Source organism: Ambystoma mexicanum, chromosome 11, assembly GCF_040938575.1.
Source record: "Ambystoma mexicanum isolate Mex_15411 chromosome 11, UKY_AmexF1_1, whole genome shotgun sequence".
Taxonomy (NCBI): Eukaryota; Metazoa; Chordata; class Amphibia; order Caudata; family Ambystomatidae; genus Ambystoma; species Ambystoma mexicanum.
Genome location: NC_090934.1, coordinates 408,955,503 through 408,974,692, shown reverse-complemented (window position 1 = coordinate 408,974,692; position 19,190 = coordinate 408,955,503). Strand labels below are relative to the sequence as shown.

At 45.4% G+C, this 19,190-nt stretch overlaps 1 protein-coding gene across 2 annotated transcripts in view; it reads left to right on the top strand.

The window, feature by feature from the left end:
- ZNF408 (zinc finger protein 408) overlaps positions 1-19,190 on the top strand; it is a 162,036-nt gene that overhangs the window by 32,450 nt on the left and 110,396 nt on the right. Inside the window, exon 1 of one of the 2 annotated variants that reach the window (XM_069623203.1) lies at positions 2,773-2,892. The exons of the other annotated variant lie outside the window; for it this stretch is intronic. The gene's annotated coding sequence lies outside the window, so the exon portion shown is untranslated. Of the gene's footprint in view, positions 1-2,772; positions 2,893-19,190 lie in introns of those variants that run through there. 2 annotated transcript variants of the gene reach the window in all.

Genomic DNA, 19,190 nt, shown 5'->3' with positions numbered 1-19,190 from the left:
AAAACCACCAATATAAAGAAGCATTTTTTTTTCTCCCCACATACTCTTGCAAGACTGATAATACAACCTATAGGTCTCCCTCATTGAACCAAAAAGGGTGCCATGCAAGTGTAAATAATCTAAAGTTGACCAATACAACTGCATTACAACTGGGTAGTATATGAGGCATTCTTTGAATATATGATGCCTGCAGCTGTTATAAATAGCTTGAGTACATTACATAACCAGGTGCAACACTACAAAATATGTCACTCATGCGGCCGTTTCTATTTACAATAATAAAAAATAAAATACGTCCTTTATTGGCCTTTCACTACAAGTTCCAGCAGCCCTGTATTCACGTTTTAATGGCTACAAACGTGAGGTAAGCACGGGTTTCCAATCACGTGACTTAATTTAAACACACCATTACTCTGCAGAACGAGCTTTCGCCGGTCTTGCAGATTTCCAGCTTTCACTTGGGCGCACAAACGGCATAGATCAAGGTAAGCGATGGAAAAGCTTTAATCTATCCAGGGGTCTAAATTATACAAGCCTTATCCGCACTGTCAGTATGGCATTGCAATTAAAATGACAGATGTGCTCGCTCGTAAAATCTGATAATAACGGCAATGACTGCAGCAGGTTATGTAAACACGTGCGTTTTAAACAAACACTGAAAAGTAATGTTGTTGGTTGCAAGGCGGTGACCACGGTGCTAAGATGCTCGAATACTGCTTGTTTTTGTAATTCATGACAGCAGTACATTTAAAACATCTTTAGAAAATATAACAACTAGCCACTGCCACTTCATGTATCCCTTGGCTACAGACCTCAGGTGCGAGACCACAATGCTTTTAAAACACCATGTATAAGGCGCAATGACTGCCGCTTTAGAACATCAAAAGCCGAGTATATTTAACTACAGGCTTCTAGAAATAAATAACAACAGTAACAAAAGGGCAAAAAAAGATTGACAATTATTTTTTAACCTTAAACCTGGATATTAAATGCCCCAATATATCCATTCATTAGCGTGCTCTTTCCCTTTTGGTTTAGGCAGCACCACAATTACAGGAATAATAGTACATGTCCTGCCTCTGAATGGTACCAGGTGGAATTCAGAAAAATAAAGATAGACTTCGAAGACAAAGCTACAGAAGTTGCTAACCTGTAAGTTTTTTAAGCTCATTAAATAAATTGTCTGTATCAGCAAGAACATAACACTAAGAAACTGTTGTTTCTAATTAACCATAGGAACCAAGACCAGGGATGGTAATTCCTTGCCACATCCGAGAGTCTGACCAAGCTCAATAGTCCAAACTTCAGTCTATGGACCATAGGTGGGTTTAGTGTGTGTGTCTAGAATAGTATAACCTAGCCATCGCCTTGATCCAATCCAGTTGGGAAATATAACTCTTTTCTATCTCCTTTTTTATACATTAATACATGTACATTTATCTTTTTAGATGTGCTTGTGTGCCCAATGGGGAGCAAGAATAATCTACCAAAAGTAACCGTTGTCCTGAAGATGGCCCAATATTCATCTTTGTGACCACTGTTGACAGAGGTGGTACACTATAACGGGCCGAAACATATGTCGACTGCTTAAGGGAAAATCTAATGTTTTTTCCCATGTCATGAATGCATATTCTGATTTACTGTTATGCACAAAGTTGTTTAAGTTCTAGTATTCCCCTGTTAGAACAGATGAATGATGACTAAATGGTTTGATTGAAAATGTATTTAGTTTGTAATGTTTTTTAAGGTATTTTTACGATTATTAAAGAGATAGAATTTTTGTATTCAGTTGCATTTCTGTGCAATTTTTCCCAACAAGGCGAAAACCTTACTAACAAAGTGTACAGGTTAACCTTTATCTTCACCTGTGATCTATACAGGACTAAAAGAGAGGGGTAGTCGATCTGTTTCCCATAAATTTCCTTTCATGTTGCGACTTGTCCTGTCTTCAGTGTCTGCAGCAACATATAAGATAGATTCCAAGTATAAGTAACAGCCAGCAGCCCCACCGGCTCGACGAAGTCAGTGTTTTAATGGCCGTGTCCAAGGCACTCAACCCTTTAAGTAGAGTTCTTGTACCGGCTGCTGCCACCACAGAAAAGCCAGTATTGAACGCGCTGAACTGTGAGCTGTCAATCAACAAGTGCATGACCTCTTCCATTTTATCCTCGGCGGCTAGGGGAGATGCAATCTGTTTGACCACAGCGAAGTGTGCTTCAGGATAAGTATCTTCAGTGCTTCGCACCTTTCGACACATGATTAGCAGCCGCACCAGGTGCAAGCTCAATTTTGGGTAATCTAATTGCATTAACGAGAAACTAGGCCAGTGCAACAATTTTCATTGGGATTGCCTAGGAAAATTCAAAATGAACCCACAACACTTAAATTGTGAATTTACAGTGACCAGAGTTGGTACTCCTATTGCAACATGACGAGACTCATTGAAATGTACGAGATATGAGCCGTTAGGTAGGCTGTGTACCTGACTATGAAAAAATGCAATTGGTGCAACCTGAAGTGTGCATTTAGAGTTCTGTCGCAGGAATTCACTGGCTCAGCACGTGCACACACCATTTGTGTAGAGCCTTTACATTGACGTACTGAGTACAGTGTTATTTCAGGACTTGACTGTGAAACACATGCATGTGAATACGGTACAACATAATCTTCTCTAATCCACATGTCATTTACCCTATGCACATTACCCCATGAATGTAGTTCCTGACATATCATGGAAGGTGCTGTTTGAATGGGAATGTTTAACACCCCGTGCAGGATCCAATTTGTTGAGCCTCGTGACCAGGCAGATGCTGCTGCAACACTGTTTGCAAGTACACTAAGCAACAAGAAAGTGGAGCCTGACATCACCTGACGTGTTGCAACCTTGGACAAGTTAAGTGCATGTATTTATTCTGGCCATGAAATTACATTTCAATCAGGGACTCCTCTGCTAAGAGTGTCCAGAAAATCTGTTTCTATAGAAAGACTTACTGCAGCTTCTTGGTCGCTTCTAATTATAGGTAAGTCATTTTGAACCAGTCCCACTACATCTGTAATGACGTCTCACAGCGCATAGACACCCTGCTCTAGCGCTTGATCATTAGAATTTGCAGCATGAAATCCTAACTGCACTGCCTTACTTTCAGTCTGCAGGATTTGCATTATTTCTTGTGACAAAGTGTAAGGTCTACCTGTCATGGATGCTTGTCCCACCTCACAAAACACTCTAGGGTCAGTTGTGGAGCAGGTAGCTGCTCTCCTGACACGCCCACTCTCGGTGCGCCTCAGACCAGTAGCTGACTGCATGATAGCTGTCCAATTCTCTTCTTATATGAAGTTATCTAGAGATTGTATCACCTCACTCAGGTGATACGGTGAACGCATTCCTTGGCACAGCTTACCTATGGATATAGCTTGTGTCAAAGAAGTGTTATGGGAGTTCCAAACCCTGTATGGGCCCACACTGAGTCCAGCTTTCCTTTTATTGCATTCATTTGCTTGAACCGCCCTAAACACACATCTCCCTGATGCATAAGTAATATGCTTGGTGCCATTGTGGTCTTTTGCTTCTCTATAAGCCGCACTCCAGAACTCACGTTCTGGACTCAAGTTCCTATTACTACAAGTGGTCTGGTACTACGTATCATTTAAAAAATACATCAAATGTTGGAATCTACATGCCATGTCTAAGATGTGAACACCTTTGATTTTGCCATTCCTGTTGAGCCCAAGTATACCACAGATGGACCGTTTCCCGCCATGTTTGTTCAGTCCTGTTTGAAAAGTATTCTCTGTCAAAAATGAATGAATCTGCAACATACATGTGTTGTGCATTGTGTGGCTCTGAAGCAAATTTATACTGATTTTCAAACGTGTAATCCCCTGCTTGGTATAGTCTCAGTGAAATATACGGGAACTGTGCTTTGAATTCAGGACTGTCGGTTTGAAAAAGCACTGCACAATGTTCTCTGAAAGTGTATTTGGGCCACAGGATGGGCTCACGTTTGGCAAGTAAAAAGGCATTGTAAAATCGCACATAAAACACATGGGGCACCATTTCATAGAGATCTTCAACATCATCAAACGCATCAAATAATGCATTTTGTGCAAATGTCTGGAGCCTAGCTCTTAACAGTTCTCTGTGTGTTCTGGTCACAGGATTCCTTGGTGCAAACAGTCTGGATCATCAGTCACAGAAAGTGTGAACTTGCAGCTGTGTAGCTGGGCCATTCAATGTCTTAAACAATGGCATCCACACACAACCCATAGTTAGAGGAAACATTTGTATTGAGGCTGGAGTTCCTGGCTCTTGGAGCTCTCCTTTCTCTAACATGTGTGAAGAACTTAACGGCTTTAGAACAACTTCTTTGCTTGCAGGTGGAGTGGAGACCTTGCTCAGAAAATGCCCGGGAAGTCAGTGAGATGAAAAACATAGTGAGGCTCAACGACAGTAAGGGGAAATATACTGCTAGCATTTTATGACATCATTTCAGAAGGTCTGTCAAAAATAATTATTTAATTACTTTAGCAACTAGAAAGGCTTTCTGTTTCCAAATTAGCAGACCTGTAGTACGTCCCTGAATTGTGGATGTGTAGTCAAGGGTGGCATATTCTTCCTCATCTTGAATGCCTTTCATCATCATTTGACGGATCGCAATCTCTTCATCTTCTGCGGGCTCCTCACTTGGAAGAGGAGGATTGCGTAGAAACATTGCAGTAACCATCTGGAGCGGGTTCCAGCTGATCCACAGAAACTTGCCTGGTACCTCTTGGGTGGTAATGCGGGTAGGACAGCGGTTCTGGAACTTGTAACTCTGATTACTTGGACTGCTGCTCTGTAACACGGGCCAAATTGAGTCCTATCATGGATCTTCTCCAGAACCCATCTCCTGCTTTGAGACTGTTCTCAGGACTGGCCTCATCAGCTTCCACCTGGAGGGATTCCCTCAGAAGTGTTGTCACCATGCAGTTGCTCATGCCTGGATAGAGGGGGCTGGGAAGAGTGTGCAGATCGGGCATAGACATCTTTCTCCCAAACAAGAGTTCAAATGGAGTCCTACCGTTGCATCGAGACTGCATTGGTAAATTATTTAAACTCCTGATCACTAAGGGCACATGGTCTACCCAGTTACCTCCAAGTGACAGAATGCATTTTGTCAGGCTCACTTTTATGGACTGGTTCACTCTTTCCACAATTCCGTTTGTTTCCGCCGGAAAAGGATGGGGAAAAATTGCAGCTCTGTTCCCCATGCCTCTAATGCTTTTTTCAGGGCCTGCCCCGAAAAAGCTGGCCCTTTAGCAGCATGTAACGTTTGTGTTGCTGTCATAGCTACTACACCCCTAAGTGCCTGCGTAACTGATTTGCAGTCTGCTTTCTTTTGAGGAATCATCCAGGTGAACCTAGTGCAAGAATACACTATGACTAGAATGTACTTGTACTTATTTATTGCTGGTAGTGGGCCTAGATAATCCAGATATTGGCTCTGAAAAGGCGAGGTTGCCTTTCTTAAAGGGACCTACTTAGGTTGTTTTGCTGTGGTCCACAGTTGTCTTCAAACATGTGTCACAATTTGCAATATGTATTTTCACCTGTTGTCGTAGCTCTGGCCACCACTATCAGTCAAGGAGGAGCCGTGCAGTTGCACTCACCCAAAATGGGTAGTTGCAAGTCCAGCGTGCTTGCTGCAGATCAGCTTTTCCCTGTCTGCTCTATTAGGGATTCATCTTTGAAAAGGATCTCCTTGTTTCATAGGAATTGTGACTATTGCTTTGTTATTTTCAGTGTCATAAGCATAATTACTTGGGAAAGATGTTGGCCTAGGTACAATACCAAAACAAGCCTCTTTTATTTCCTCTTCTATTGCAGACGCTGAGTGAGCTATGGCTGCTATCGTTTTTCTCACTGTGTGCTCCTTAGCATATTGATCTGCCAATGCATTTCCTGTGCTTTGAATGTGCCCTTTAGTATGTGCTCTTGCGTGCATCACCCATAGCAATGGCTAAATTTTTTAAATGTCCCAAACTTGTTTCCAGAGTTGCCTGGAAGCAATAGTTTTATGCCTAATGTCTCTGAAGTCATGTTGAATTCAGCAACGCAAATCAGTGTTATAAACCCTGACAATGTAATCTGAATCTGAGACTACCAGTGTGGGCTTCCCTGAATCTGCTTGGCGCAATGCAAGCAGTAATCCATGCAATTCGGCAGTCTGGGCAGACATGTCTCCCAGATGCTTTGTTGCACTATCAGTGTGTTGAAATGCTTCTTCATGTGTGAAATGTCCTAACTCTGCTGTGCAGGCAGCAGCATATTTGGAACATGTCCCTACCATTGGTATTGCGGACCCATCACAGTAAATAACTTGGAAGAAATCCAACAATGGCATGTCGGGCTGTGAGGTGTCTGGCTCTGTGTCCATTGTCCAAGTCAATCCACTAATTGCAATTCTGCCTGATAGTGTTAATTTACACCTGGAGCATGTTGAGATGTTGACCATTGAATCCATCTAGTATGTAATGCTTTGCATTGGGCATGCTAGCTTTTGGGGCAGCCTCAAGTTGAGCTAAATGTGTGTTTATGTGTATAGTTCCATTTGCTGCTAATTCTTACCATCTCTTTCAACACCACGCCTTTTCTTATGCCAGGAATGGTACTCGCGAATCTTCGGGTTTTATCAGGATGTTTGTAGAGGAGAGAGACGTCCCCCCGGGAGTCCAGAGACCGTGAGTAGTACCCTGTGCACCCAGGGGGCCACCCCCTGGGAAACCCTCGTGGGGAAGAAAACCCAGAATCAGACAGGTTCCGATTGTGTAGAATAGTAGTCCACCGAATTCAATGAAGAAGTAGAATAGTAAGCTTGCTGTTCGATTGAAGACTGGATGCTGAATACGAGTAATCCAAGGTAAGTTGCTGAGGAGGAACCCAACAATACCGGGAGAAGTGAACTGACACTCGAGAGACGAGACTCCAGAGGAAGAAGAGGAGAAAGAAACAAAGTGACAGCAGGAGGAGAGGAGCCGAGGGTAAAGCCGACGGCGGAAGGAGGAAAGGAACAGAGAGAGAAATGTAAAACAGAAGCTGTGAGCACAGGAGTGGCAGACGCCGGAGCGGAGAATAAGATGCCGAGAGGGGCTAGGAGCAGCTAACACGGCAAGCCGTGTGGAAAGAGAAGCAGCGAACGGCCAGAGTTTGGCAGACACCGAGCGGAGGAAAGGCGCTGCGAGCAGCTAGCACGGCAAGCCGTGTGGAAAGAGAAGCAGCGAACGGCCAGAGTTTGGCAGACGCCGAGCGGAGGAAAGGCGCTGCGCGCAGCTAGCACGGCAAGCCGTGTGGAAAGAGAAGCAGTGAACGGCCAGAGTTTGGCAGACGCTGAGCGGAGGAAAGGCGCTGCGAGCAGTTAGCACGGCAAAAGCCGAGCGGGGAAAAGAGCCGCAAGGCCAGGGGCGGCAGAAGCCGAACTAAAGAAAGGGAAATGGAATGCGCGTGAAAGGACTGCTGGAGAGCACAGAACCAAGGGTTAGGGAGCAATGCATACACGTGAACGAGTAGCAACACAGAGTGTGTTATTGATTCAGTGTATAAGTAGGAGTGATCACATGGACAACTGAGTGCGAGAACTAGACCTGCACTGTTAGGTAGTGGAAACGTGATCCAACAGGCACCATCTTGAATTCCACTGAGTGCGCCGAGGATGGTGAATCTTCCAGTGTTTGCAAAGACTTCTAGGGGTTTTCCTAACAGTATGCCCCTCCCGTGGGGTGGAAGGTCCGGGTTTCCACGGTTGAGACCTGTAGAATCGGCGCACCAGTGTAGGTGCATGAACTGCAGAAGCTGGTTCCCAAGTCCTGTCAGAAAGTCCATAACCTTTACAATCTAGGAGATATTGAAGAATTCCACGATGGTATCTGGAGTCCGCTATGGCTGATACTTCATATTCTTGTCCTTCAGAGGAGTCAATAGGCAATGGTTTGTTTCTATCTTGCCTTTGGAACCTGTCTGAAACATTGGCCTTTAACTGAGAGACGTGGAAGACATTATGTTTTTCATTTGACTGCGGACATCTTGGAGAAATGAAGAGACTACAAAAACAAAGGTAGTTTACGGAAATATCTTCTCCTTTACTGAACCGTCTTCTGTTTGTAGACTGCGAGACAAGGCATCAGCCATTTGGTTACAGGTGCCTGGAATGTGGGTGATCTGAAAGTCAAAAGAAGAGAAGAAATAGGCCCATCGGGCTTGGCGGCTGTTTTGGCACTCGAAATTCTGAAGGACTTTAAGGTTCCTGTGGTCGGTTCTGATAGTTACGGGATGTCTTGCTCCTACCAGAAGATGTCTCCATTCTTGGCCTGCCTTCTTAATGGCGAGCAATTCCTTTTCCAGAACCGTGTAGTTTTGTTCCGAGAAATTCAAGGTTTTCGACATATAGGCAATGGGATGCTCTTTGCCGCTAAGAGAAGTTTGTTTCAAGACCGCTCCTGTAGCTGAATGAGAAGCATCAGTCTCTAGAAGGAATGGTTTGGTTTGGTCTGGCAATCTAAGGATGGGAGCGGATGAAAAGGCAGACTTAAGTTCGTCAAAGGCTTGTTGTGTCTCCGTAGACCACACGTATTTCCTTCCTTTCTGTAGAAGTGTAGTCAATGGCTTGATGACTTTGGAGAAGTTGGGTATAAATTTCCTGTAGAAATTCGCAAAGCCAACAAACCTTTGGATTTCTTTGACTCCTTGTGGAGCCTTCCAATGCAAAATGGCTTGTACCTTGTTGGGGTCCATGGAAGCCCCTTCTTTGGAAAGAATAAAGCCCAAATAAGGAATCTTTTCTTGATGAAACGAGCATTTCTCTAATTTGGCGAAAAGGTGATTGTCTTGTAGGCGATGTAGCACCTCTGAAACATGAGAAATGTGCTCCTGTAGATTGGTAGAAAAGATCAATATATCGTCAAGATATACGATCAGTGAATGAAGTAATAAATCCGAAAACAAGTGGTCAACGAATCTTTGGAAAACTGATGGAGCATTGGCCAGGCCGAAAGGCATAACGTGATATTCATAATGCCCAAAAGGGGTGCGGAATGCCGTCTTCCATTCGTCTCCGCTTTTGATCCGAATTAAATGATAAGTGCCTCTTAGGTCCAGTTTGGTGAAAATGGAGGCACCCCTTACCGCTTCTAAAATATCTTGAATCAAAGGCAAGGGATATCGATCCTTGTAGGTGACCCTATTTAACCCCCTATAATCGATGCACGGTCTTAGCTCCTTGCAGTCTTTTTTCGGTATGAAAAACAGGGACGCTCCAGCGGGGCTTTTTGATTCAGTGATAAGTCCGTTGCGTAGATTTGTCTAAAGATATTCCTTCAGGGCTTCCTTTTCGGGATTAGAAAGGGTGTACATCCTTCCAAATGGGATCTGTGCGTCTGGCATGAGATCTATACTGCAATCTTCTCTCCGGTGCGGAGGCAGTTCCTTGAATTCCTCGTTAGAGAATACTTTACGGTACTTGTGGTAACATTCCGGTAACAATTTCAGATTTAGCACCACACTGCATTAGAGTTCTGAGAGATTACAGGTGCATTGGAGGTGTGTGTACCTGTTGCACCTTTATGTTGACATGTGGAGATACAGTATTCTGATCCAAGAAACATGGTTCCAGCCTTCCAATTGATATAGGAATTGTGTTTAGCCAACCAAGGTATTCCCAGGATTACTGGGTAGTGAGCTGCCTTAATGAGATCAAAGATCACCTCCTCTTCATGGGAAGATATCCTCATTGTGAGGACGGAGGTATTGGCTCGTATGGTTCCAGAGGATAAGGATTCTCCATCTACTCCCTCGACTGGGACAGGTAATTCTTTAGCCATATGGGGTATCTTGTTCTTGTAAGCCCAATCGGTATCCATAAAAAGACCCGCTGCCCCGCAATCTACAAGAGCTGGAACTTTTTCGAGGAAAACGTCATTGAATCGGAGTGTTACCGGTAAAACCACCATTTGAGTTGAATTAGCCACTCCGTTGAGGGAACTCTGAGTTCCATGCCCGTTCATGGTTCCCTTTATGAACGGGTGAAGGCGTTTCCCGAACGGCGGGGAGGGACTAGATTACAGTCCTTCAAAACATGCTTGTCCGAACCACAGTACATACAGAGACCCAGAGAGCGTCTTCTGTTTCTCTCTTCTGAGGTAAGAGGACCTCTGGTGATTCCTATTTGCATAGGTTCTTCCTCATGGGTTCGTGAGGTCTTGGCAAATTCGCTTCTTACAGTTGGAGGAAGTCCTTTGGCTTTTCCCTTCTTCCTTTCTAAATTCCTTTCTTGGATTCGATAATCCATCTGTAGAACGAGTGTAATCATCTCTGCGAGGTTATGCGGGCGAGGTACCCGAGACAGTTCGCCCTTCAAGTCTTCGTTTACGTTTCTCCTAAAAATAGTAATGAGGGCGTCATCTGCCCAGGCCGTTTCATGTGCCAGTTGCTTGAACTGTGTGATGTACGCCAGAATTTCCATTGTTCCTTGTTTCAGGTCTAAGAGGTTTTCTTGTGCAGAGACCACTAATTCTCTGCGTCCAAACATGGCCTGTGGGCTATGGGAGAACCCGGCTAGAGAGTCTAAGAGTTGATTATTAGTGATCACCAGGGGTGTGGCCCAAGCCAGAGCACTCCCAGATAGGTTGGATATCATGAAGCTGACCTTGGATCGGTCGTTAGGAAAAAAGGCCGGTTTTAATGTAAATTGCACCGTACAAGAGTCGAGGAATTCTTTTAGCTTCTTTGGATTGCCGTCATATTTCCCCATAGGGAGGGGTCCTGGAGGCAGTTCAATTCTTGAGTGTACTACTTGGCGAAGCATGGTGTGTTCATTGCGCGGGGTTTGCATTTCGGTATTGAGATTATGTACAGCTGCTACGAGTTGCTGTATCTGTTGCTCCATGGTTTCTATTTTAGGCGTTGCTATCTCTTACAATCTCTTTCAACACCACGCCTTTTCTTATTCCAGGAATGGTACTCGCGAATCTTCGGGTTTTATCAGGATGTTTGTAGAGGAGAGAGACGTCCCCCCGGGAGTCCAGAGACCGTGAGTAGTACTCTGTGCACCCAGGGGGCCACCCCCTGGGAAACCCTCGTGGGGAAGAAAACCCAGAATCAGACAGGTTCCGATTGTGTAGAATAGTAGTCCACAGAATTCAATGAAGAAGTAGAATAGTAAGCTTGCTGTTCGATTGAAGACTGGATGCTGAATACGAGTAATCCAAGGTAAGTTGCTGAGGAGGAACACAACAATACCGGGAGAAGTGAACTGACACTCGAGAGACGAGACTCCAGAGGAAGAAGAGGAGAAAGAAACAAAGTGACAGCAGGAGGAGAGGAGCCGAGGGTAAAGCCGACGGCGGAAGGAGGAAAGGAACAGAGAGAGAAATGTAAAACAGAAGCTGTGAGCACAGGAGTGGCAGACGCCGGAGCGGAGAATAAGATGCCGAGAGGGGCTAGGAGCAGCTAACAAGGCAAGCCGTGTGGAAAGAGAAGCAGCGAACGGCCAGAGTTTGGCAGACGCCGAGCGGAGGAAAGGCGCTGCGAGCAGCTAGCACAGCAAGCCGTGTGGAAAGAGAAGCAGCGAACGGCCAGAGTTTGGCAGACGCCGAGCGGAGGAAAGGCGCTGCGCGCAGCTAGCACGGCAAGCCGTGTGGGAAGAGAAGCAGCGAACGGCCAGAGTTTGGCAGACGCCGAGCGGAGGAAAGGCACTGCGAGCAATTAGCACGGCAAAAGCCGAGCGGGGAAAAGAGCCGCAAGGCCAGGGGCGGCAGAAGCCGAACTAAAGAAAGGGAAATGGAATGCGAGTGAAAGGACTGCTGGAGAGCACAGAACCAAGGGTTAGGGAGCAATGCATACATGTGAACGAGTAGCAACGCAAAGTGTGTTAGTGATTCAGTGTATAAGTAGGAGTGATCACGCGGAAAACTGAGTGCGAGAACTAGACCTGCACTGTTAGGTAGTGGAAACGTGATCCAACAGGCGCCATCTTGAATTCCACTGAGTGCGCCGAGGATGGTGAATCTTCCAGTGTTTCCAAAGACTTCTAGGGGTTTTCCTAACACTAATGGCCTCTCCTTCTGAATGATCATCTGAAATGAAGCCATAATTTTCTCCTAAGGTGTGCATTTTAACTCGGGTGTGGAATATACATGTAACTTGTATGCAATTTGGTTTAGTCTCCCCTCAATTGCATACTGTGCATGTGAAGGCATTATCTCCCACCAACAGGGTTATCTCTACGTCTTTATCTGTATCCCTGTCCTGCAAAGGACCAATTTGAGTAATTAATGAATACACATGGTGCAGAATGTGAGTGTGTTCTGGCAGCCAGTGCGCTGCTTTGAAATTCGGTTTTATCAAAGCATACAAAATGGTTTCAATAGCTCAGCAAAATTAAACACATAAGATCTGCCGTGATTCGAAAGCCCTAAAATAGCCTGCAACTGCCTATTGTGGTAGGCGGCCGTATCCTGGCACACTTCTCAAGAAAATCTGCTGACAAGCCTCTGCCCTCATCTAAAAGAGTGAATCCTAAGAAGGTAACCTCACAATGAGCTATTCTTGATTTCTTGAAGTTAATCGGGTATCCTTTTGCAGCCAATGTGTGAATGACTCTTGTCTACTTGTTGCAAGTGTTCACTGAGATTATCATTGTTGATGTTAATATTATCTACATATTGCCAACAGTTAGGAATGTCTGTGAGCAAGCTCTGTATTCTACTTGAGAATGTGCTAGGTGAATTCTTATACCCCTGCATTATTCTAATGAATTGGAAATGTGTTTCCTTAAACGTGAATGCAGTGTATTTTTGACTTTCTACACTTAACGGTTGTGTGAAATACCCATTTCCTAGATCAAGGTTTGTTTTATATTTGCATCTGTGTAAATTGGACAACAATCCAGAACTGTGCTGCTTTACCCCCTGGTCCATTAGCTGGTTTATTATGGTTTGCATGTGGGCAACTGCTTGTGGCTTAACCGGATACTGCCTCTGTGGTGGGGGTGGTTTCAAATCTGGAATCCCATCCCCTGGACATTCCCTATCATGTCTGACATGATTTTTAAACGGCTGCACTGCTGCCAGCTCTGACCAGTCTCTTGCATATTTTTGCGTTAGTTCTCCACTCACTTCTTTTGAAAAAGCAGGCGTCACTACCTCTTCCCAACCCCCCCTCCCATTGTCGCACATATAATGGTGGCCAATCTTGAAATGCTAACTGTCCTTTATATTGGATGTGTAACTGTGGCCAAAGCAGTGTTTCAATCTCTTTGGGATGTTCGCATTCCAGCTGAATGGTTACAAAATACACTTCATTATGTGCTAATGTCTGCCGAGTGGGTGTATTGATTTGCACATTTCTGTGTGCCCTTGTGTGCTCCAATAGTGCCTTGTGGCTGCACCCAGAGTCTAAAAGGACCTCAATCCAATCTGTGTGGTGCTCAGTCTTGGGAACGATTCGATGAGTGCGTGGACTCTGCATTCTGTGAAACTTTTAGTGCTGCTGTGTGCTTTTTCTCACCCTTCACGTCCTTCCCCTCAGTTTTAGAACGATCTTGCGTCTTGCCTATGAGGAAGGAGACGAACCCTCAACAGTGCCGTATTTTTGTGGACTCATGTGTTTCCTGTCCCTAAAATTATAGTCGGTAGGTCTAAAATGGGACTGCCCCCCGCGGCTTGCCCCACGATCGTCTACCCATGGGAGTGCCTTGCCACTGCATGGCCTGCCAATCTCCTGCAGCATTCCCATTCTTTGGCTCATGCTCAGGGTATTTTTCTTCCTCTATTGGCGATAACTGTTGCCTCTGTGGTTTGTTGCCCTTCTTACCATGGAACAATCCTCGTCCTTTTCAAAGGGCCTCCTTTCGTGGTGTGTTTCCTTATCTGGCATAACATCTTTGTTAGTGTTTTTTCTGCGTCTCGGCAGGTCTCCTGCCTAAGTGATCCTTGCCTAGCGGTTGATAAGTGGATGTCACTATGTCCCCAAATTGCTCCCTTTGTTCTTGCTCATTCAATTGGGACAATTTCCTATGGACTTCTAACCTTGCAGGCTCTCCTTTTAATAAGAGTAGAATTATGCTCTCAACCATTATTAGTTGCTTTGGACAAGCCTAAATTCATGGCGGCGGCAGCGCCTTGTGTTCCCATAATGTCTGCTAATATCGGTGCTAGCGATGTGATGGACGGTGTGCCTATCAGCTGTAAATAAAGCCAGCTATAAATTGAGATCCAGCTGTCACAGCTTGCTAAAGGCGGTGTGCAGCCAGATGGAAGGAACATGGCTAGTGCCCTATGTCTGCGCTGTGTGTAACTTGAGGGTATGCTGCTTGCAGTTGTCCTAGTTTCTCTGAATACCACCTGGGTATGTCTTCATTTCCAGATGGGCAAGACCCTAATATAATTGTCTGTAGTTGTACTGCATATTGTAATTCAATATTGTGCACTGTCAAAATGTGTGGCTAGTAATTGGTAGTCTGTTTGTAAATAAGGGCCTCCACGGTTTGGATGAAACCTGGCTAAGAATTCGAGTGACAGGTTGGGTGTGGATAACGGTCCATGCCTAGCACCTGTTAGTGGGTAAACTAGATTACCTCCAAACCAGTTGACATTAGTTGTATGTGTTAAAGCCAATTCAGGAAACTGGTATGGGCGATACTGGATGGTTTCTAAATCTCCCCTCACCAGGAGAGTTGCATATACATTATTTGTCTTGTTAGCTGGAGTTGTTAAGTAAGTAAAGAGCGATTCTGCTGCAATCCACCTAGTTGCGCTACTGCTACTGTGAAGTTGGTATTCACTGCCTGACAGTGAGATGATCCAAGCCACTCTTAAAGACGCCCTTCTACGATGGATGGGGGATGTTGATTTCCTGCTGAGCCATCTTCTGTACTCCCCTCTAACCTCTTATTTAAAAAAAAATATATCTTTTTAGAAATGTGTTTCTTTTTTTTTTTGTTGCCCTGTCCTTTTGTCATGATGGGACATGAGGTTATTTAACTATTAGTAATGTTATGGTCATCTCTAAGACGTGCAATATGGGGTGCCACCTCTCATGATCACCTGTGGTCAAGCTTGACCCCTGACCCTTAACTCGACCTCAGTTGAGGCTGTGACAAGCAGACAGAGAGTCCGTAGTCATGTTTATGATAATAGCATCCCAGGCAGTGACCGAGTGCTTGGGGACCAATTTAAACAATACAGCCAGGAAATGTGTGAATTTCTTTAGACTCAGAGACACCCTTCTAACGCATTACTCAGAATTATGCACTTGACACTTGGGGTAGTAGGTTCATATATTTTTAATATCACGCCTATCTTCTGCAAGCTCTAATTTGCATTACATATGCTGGAACAGAAGCAAATATTATTTTGCATTTTTAATAAACGAACATATCATCACACCTATGAAAAGAACCGCTATATGAGCGAAGAGCATGGTTACATTAATGGCGAACAGAACAAGTGATCATTTTAGTTTAGCAGCATGAGTGACCTCGGAATTATGCTATGTTGTGCTTTGTTATGGTGTAAGATACTATACGCCTTAGTCTCAAAATGCACCCTGCAAGGCCCCAAATTTAACTCGCACTTTAGATCATAATGTGCTGCACCTGAACCAGCGCCTTCCAAGGTGCAGCGGATTCCTGTTCAGCTGGGCCTGGTGGTTATCTCTCTCTCTCGCCTCTTCTCTTGGATCTCTGGCAGACCTCCCTCCAGCCCGCATGGCTTGCGCGAGTCTGCTGCTTGATAGGCGAACCTTTTTTCCCCTTAACTCAGCTTGAACTTTATATGTAACAAAGGGATCTGGTCTGTGCTTCATATCTGCCATTTTGGAGGTTAAAGTTTAATACGTAGTGTGTTCCTTTGCTTTCTTTGATCATACAGTCCTCTATGTGCAAACTTATAAGAGAGAGGTATTGTCTGTGTTTAATGGCTGTCTCCATTATATTAACTGGGTTTTCGTTCAGTGAAGGGATAAAGCATGTCAATTGCGTCAAGTGGTGATCCGCACTGAGTGAGTTCAGTGTGTAAAAAGAGCAAGCGGGACAGAAGAAAGCCAATTTTGGCACAGAGGAGAGGTTGGCTTTGCCAAGCATTCTTTAAATAAGCCATTGAGCCATTCAACAACCCTGTTCACTTGTGGTCGGTACGCTGTGCAAAGCTAGTGTTTTATTCCTAAAAGACGCATAGTCTCATCAAAAAGGTTGTTGCCGAAATGTTGCCCATTATCCGACCTTATTGCCTCACATACTCCCCATCTTGGTTACGCTTCCCTCACCAAGAACTTGGCTGCAGATTTAACATCATTTTCTGCACAGTGTCCTGCCTCAAGCCAACGCGAGAATGGACAGACAGTTATCTTGTGCCTCTTATAGGTACATCTTTCTTGGATATGAACATAGTCACTATGCAAGTGCCGGAAGGGCCCTTCTGGCCGAGGTATTGTTCCCCGTATGGCTTTCAAAGTATGACCAGACAGAAATTGTTGACAAGTCACCCAGTTTCCCATGAACTCTGCCATTCTCTCATGTAAATTTGGCACATAACCATCCTTCATTCATTTCTGCCGCTATAGTTTCTTTAGTTGTATGGGTGGGGAAGTGTAGCTGTTCTAGTGCCACACTTGGCAATATTTTGGGTATTACAGGCTTCCTAGTGCTATTCTGCCTCCAGATCAAGTCGGTGGGTGAGGGTGAGCACACATGCCATATCCATAACTCTTTTTCCTCTTTTGGTGCTTCCCCTTGCAGCTCTAAAATTTGGACGATAGGTATTGTATTGAAACTCCCCTCTCTCTCTTCCACCCCACCGCCTTCCTTTCTGCTGCCATAAGTGGGGCTCTTTCCTTTGCTCCTGGGTATCTTCTCGTGCTTCCTTCAGTTAAGTAGGCTGCTTCTTTTTGCTGCTTTGCCAGCCATTTTGTTTCCTAACGATATTCTGTTGTGTCTGCCCGTGTGGGCGGTGCATTTTATTATCACAACTTCTATGGGTACTTTTAGGGCCTCAATTAACTCTTTATTATTTATTGATTGGTTATTTGTAAGGCTCTTATACAACAAGACAGTGTTTCAAAGCGCCACAATGGAAGGGAAGGGAACAAGGGAGCAGATGAACAATGAAACTGACAATTAATAAATAGAAAGGCACATCGGTCCTACTAGGCCTTGTGACATTCGGCATGTGCAAGTGCAGTGAAAGAAAAAGGTGGGTGAGGTGTTTTAGGGTACCCTAGGGGAGGAAGTGCCATGCCAGAGGTGCCCGTTGGGGAGGCAACAGGTAAGTGCATGGGCAGAGACATCCCAGACAAAGGGGGAGGTCTACTGCCCAACAGGCAAGTGCAGGGTGGAGGGAAACCACCCGACAGGCAGGTGTGGACCCAGAGGGCAGGGCAGGGCAGGGCAGGGCGGGGCAGTGCAGGGGGGGTGCTGGGGGTGATTGGGCAGAAGGCCAAGACCCTATTGGACTCTTGAGGGACCAGGATGCCAATCTCGGCGACAGAGGAGATAGCTGGCACGGGAGGGGGAGAGGGAAGGAGGAGTAGAGAAAGGTCTTGCAGAACTTGAGGTGGTCCAGGAGAGAGAGAGAGAGAGAGAGAGAGAGAGAGAGAGACTGTTTCATAGGAGGGAGCCAGCTGAGGAGAGAGATCAGCCCCCAGCTTTCTGCTTGGAGAAGTGTTTGATCAGCAGATAGTTGGAGCCAGAAGATCGAAGGGATCTGGAAGGAGAGTATTTCGTTAGAGAGTGTTGCAGGTAACATGGTCCCAGGCCCCAGACAGCCTTGTGGATGATACAGAGGGTCTTGAATTTGATCCTTGCAGCAACTAAGAGCCAGGGCTTGAGAGGTACAGTCCCAGGGCTTGAGGCCAAGGATAAGTCTCACAACCATATTCTGGATTAGTAGAAGAGGACTGAGCGAAGAAAGAGACAGGTTAAGGAAGTGGCCGTTATACTAATCTAGCCTGGAGAGGACCAGAGCTTTAGAGACATTGAGCTTCTGGGGGAAGGTAAAGGAAGTGGGCCTTCTTGACAATGCCCAAGATGTGAGGAGTAAAGGAGAGGGAGGAGTTGAAGGTGACCCCAAGATTTCTGGCCTCAATGGAAGGAAAGGGAGGTGAGCCCATAGAGAACAGCTAGAATGCAGGAGGGAAACTGGGACCAGGCATCCCTATAGAAAGGATCTCGGTCTTACTGGCATTAAGACACAGATCATTGGAGGTGCGCCAAGACTGAATAGCAGACGGGCAGTCCGGGATGATAGAGGAGGAAGAATAGGGGAGTTAAAGAAGAGTTGTGTGTCATCTAGCGTAACACTGGAAATGAGGAGAGAAGGCAGAGATCAGTTGAGCAAGAGGTGAAAGGTAGATGTTGAAAAGTTGGGTCATTTGGGGGATGACCAACTTTTCCAAGAGTTTCCCACAGAAGGGTGTAGTAGAGATAGGGTGGTAGTTGGACAGACACGAGGGGTCGGCTGAAGGCTTTTTTAGGAGGGGGTCACAAGGGAGTGCTTGAGAGAAGGAGGAGAAAGGGTCAGATTATTCTAGGGAGTGGTTGCAGAAGTCAGCAAGAGCCGGAGTGAGGGAGGAGATGTTGTCCTTAGTGGTTCTGGAAGAACAGGGAGACACCTGTTTGGATGAGACCTTCATAGAGCGGACTACTCTAGAGATCTCATCCGTTGTGATAGGGTGGAGAGAGTGGGAGGGGTGGAAGAGAGGCCAAGGGAGGCAGGGTACAGGGGGAGGAATGGAGGAGAAGGTGAAGAAGAGAAGGTGAAGAAGAGAGGGAGGTCAGAATGTGTTGAGCTTTAGAGATGAAATTGGTGGCCAGTGCAGTACAGAGGGCCTGAGAAGGAAGATGTGAGGTGGAGACTGCAGATGGATTGGCTAGTTCTTTGCAGATTTTGAAGAGTTCAGCTGTGTTGAAGGCTCCAGAGAGTGCCTGGATGTGAGCCCTCTTCTTGGAGCGGATAGAGAGACGATATTGCCTTTGGGGGGGGGGATGTGGAGTTGGAGGAGGAGAGAAAGAAAAAAGAAAAAAAATAGATGAGGTCTGGCGCCGGAGAAGAAGATTGGGTTTATGACTCTGGGCCATGACAGTGCCATTGTGATGGACATTAATGATGCACCTAGAGGGTGTGGAGTACCTCCCATCTAGTAGTGCCATTAATGAGAGAAGAGG